Here is a 3,233-nt window from a genome sequence, read left to right as displayed (position 1 = left end):
TAGCATCAATCCCTGAAGCCGATTTGGACTAGGAATAGGAGAGCTTTGGCCCACGACTTTTGTACGCAATATATAAGCTAAAAACGCCTCTTTTAGGTGATCTAACATATTGGGAAGGGGGAAAAAGCCACGACAAAGCTGTGGAGGCCGGAATTCATCAAGTTTCATCTTTCTCCCACCAAACTTAGTAATTTTTATGTTTCTTTATATGATTTGTTGTTTGGCTACCATGTCTATGTGGAGCTAAACTTCACGTTCTAGGGTTGTGGTTCTTTCATGACTATTGTTATTCGGATATTGATTTTGACTTCTTGATTTATCATATTAGTTTATTTATTCAATCTTGCACTTAATTATTTAATTGCTTGATCACCAATTGAATATTATCTACGAATCTAGAATTGAACTCGAAAGTGGGAATTCTATATTGCATATAGGATTGAGTAGGGCAAGTTCTTGAACTCGGGCATCGGGGAACGGATTCGTGGTTAAGATAGACATATACCTAATTGCCTTGCTTGGTTGATTTACAGGAATTATAAATGCGTTCTTGTTGATTCTCACTCCATAGACATATAGGCGTTAGGTTAGCTTGAATAGGCGAGTAAGAACTCGACAGATTCTTATGAGCAATATTAACCCTGTCAACCAATAAGCTAGATAAATTAGTCAGTCAATTCAATTGAAGAATACAATAGGATTGTTAGATAGCCCATAACCCTAGATCATTTTCATTACATTGATATCATTAAAATCTGCTCTTTCTCTGTTCAAAGTTTATTATTTATATTTTTCTTATTTAATTAGTTAGAATAAAATATTTTTAGATTTAATTCTTGTTTAGATAATTAGGATAGTCTAATTTAGTTAATAGCTAATCATAAGTCCTCGTGGGTTCGACATCCGACTTTTAGTCACTTTATTACTTGACGACCGCGTATACTTGCGTGAGTGTGTTTGGTCGCAACAAGTTTTTGGCGCCGTTGCCGGGGACTTAGAAATTAGCTACGTGACTAAGTTAAGCTTTTATTAGATATTTGTTTTCAAGTTTTAATTTTCAGTTTGCCTGGTTTGTGTCAACGCAGGGTCTTCTCTCGAATGCAGAGGAGTAGAAGTGCAAACAACCTCATTCCTCTTGATCCAGAAATCGAACGAACACTACATAGAGTGAGAAGGGAACACGAAGCTAGAACGAGAATAGAAAGAGAGTTGGACATCGCAGTCCAACCACAGCCAATAGATATGGCAGGCAATGAAGAGCGTCCGGTAATTGAAGCCGCAAGGCCCAATCTTGCGAATATGACTCAGGCTATTGTGAAGCCTGATATCACTGGGCATTTTGAACTCAAACAGTACATGGTACAGCTGATTCAGTCCACAGGACAATATGTGGGTCTATCTCATGAGGACCCGCAGAGGCATATTCAGAACTTCTTGGAAATCACGGACACTTACAATTATCCGAACGTCTCCAAGGACTATGTCAGGCTGACACTATTCCCTTTTTCACTGTTGGGGGAAGCTAAAGAATGGTTGCAAAAGGAGCCCGCGAACTCTATCCACACTTGGGATGATCTAGCAAGGAAATTCCTGATCAAGTTTTTCCCAACTAAGAAGACAAAGTCACTGAGGAGCCAAATTCTTGGGTTCCAACAACAGGATGGCGAGACACTTCGTCAAGCTTGGGAAAGATACAAGAAGCTACTCAGAGACTGCCCGCATCATTGTCAAACTGATGAGGTATTGGGTCACACTTTTGTTGATGGGTTAGATGAAGCATCAAAGATGAATCTTGACTCAGCTTGTGGGGGTAGTTGCATGGCAAGACCGTATAGTGAAATACAACTCTTGCTAAATAATTTCACTGCTAATGACCATAATTGGCAAGGAGAGGGGGATTCACGAAGGGGAATTAAACAGAAGGCCGCCGGTTTGATTGAGCTTGATGACTTTTCCGCCATGAGAGCCGATATAGCAAAATTGGCAAATCAGATGAATAGAATGACAACACAACAAATGCAACATGTACAGCAGATGTCTATTTGTTGCGAACTATGCGGAGACAGTCATATGATTGACAATTGCCCCACGAATCCTGAATCTATATACTATGTGGGGCAACAAAACAGAGGTCCTATGAATCAACATGCGCAATATGGGAACACTTACAACCCAAACTGGAGGAATCATCCTAACTTCTCATGGGGCGGAAGTCAACAGAATCAGTATAGGCCTCAAGGGAATTTTACTCAACCTCAGAAGCCACCCCAACAAATGGAAGAAAGTACGAATGACTTGCTGAAAAAGTTGTTACTAGACAATCAACAGCTCAGGACCGATTTCAGAAATCTTGAGAGGCAAATGGGGCAGTTAGCAGCAAACCAAAATACTAGACCTACAGGCTCACTTCCCAGTGATACAGAGAAGAACCCTCAAATTAATGCAGTTACACTTAGAAACGGGAGGGAACTAGAGGAAGTGCCAAGGAAGATAAAAGAAAAACCTATACCTGGGGGGGAGTTGACACCTAAGGCAACACAAGAGTCAAAGGAAGATGATGCAAGTTCAGAGCGAATGGAGGTTACAAGGCCACCACCACCTTTCCCCCAAAGATTGCAGAAAAGGAATGACGATCGCATGTTCAACAAATTTCTCTCCATGTTGAGTCAGGTTCAATTAAATATTCCATTAGTGGATGTACTTCGTGAAATTCCAAAGTACGCTAAGTACATAAAAGACATAGTGGCTCATAAGAGGAAATTGACTGAGTTCGAGACGGTTGCACTTACTGAGGAGTGCACATCAAGGGTCCAAAACAAGCTTCCCCAAAAGCTTAAGGATCCTGGCAGCTTCACCATTCCAGTACAAATCGGTAATATTGACGTGGGACGTGCTCTGTGTGATTTGGGTGCAAGCATAAATCTGATGCCTTTATCCTTGTTTAAGCAATTAGGTCTGGGAGCTCCGAGACCAACCACCGTGATGTTGCAATTAGCTGATAGGTCCATAGCCTACCCCGAAGGAGTGATTGAAGATGTGCTGCTGCAAATTGGAAAATTCATCTTCCCAGCTGACTTCATTATTCTAGACTTCGAGGCTGATGAACAAGTTCCAATCATATTGGGACGACCTCTCTTGGCTACTGGCGATGCAATAATTAAAGTGAGAGAAGGGAAAATGATTATGAGAGTGGACAACGAGGAAGCAGTCTTCAATGTCTACAAAGCAATCCA

General features: G+C 41.0%; 1 non-coding gene across 1 annotated transcript; it reads right to left on the bottom strand.

Annotated features, from left to right (window-relative positions):
* Window positions 1–1,623: 1,623 nt before the first annotated feature.
* Window positions 1,624–1,730, bottom strand: LOC138903975 (small nucleolar RNA R71). The gene has a single exon (XR_011413227.1). It is a non-coding gene; the product is annotated as a small nucleolar RNA R71 (small nucleolar RNA).
* Window positions 1,731–3,233: the final 1,503 nt, after the last annotated feature.

This window comes from Nicotiana tomentosiformis, unplaced genomic scaffold, assembly GCF_000390325.3.
Source record: "Nicotiana tomentosiformis unplaced genomic scaffold, ASM39032v3 Un00250, whole genome shotgun sequence".
NCBI classification, from domain to species: Eukaryota; Viridiplantae; Streptophyta; class Magnoliopsida; order Solanales; family Solanaceae; genus Nicotiana; species Nicotiana tomentosiformis.
The sequence above is the reverse complement of the archived record's forward strand: the minus strand, read 5'-3'. Positions and strand labels throughout refer to the sequence as shown.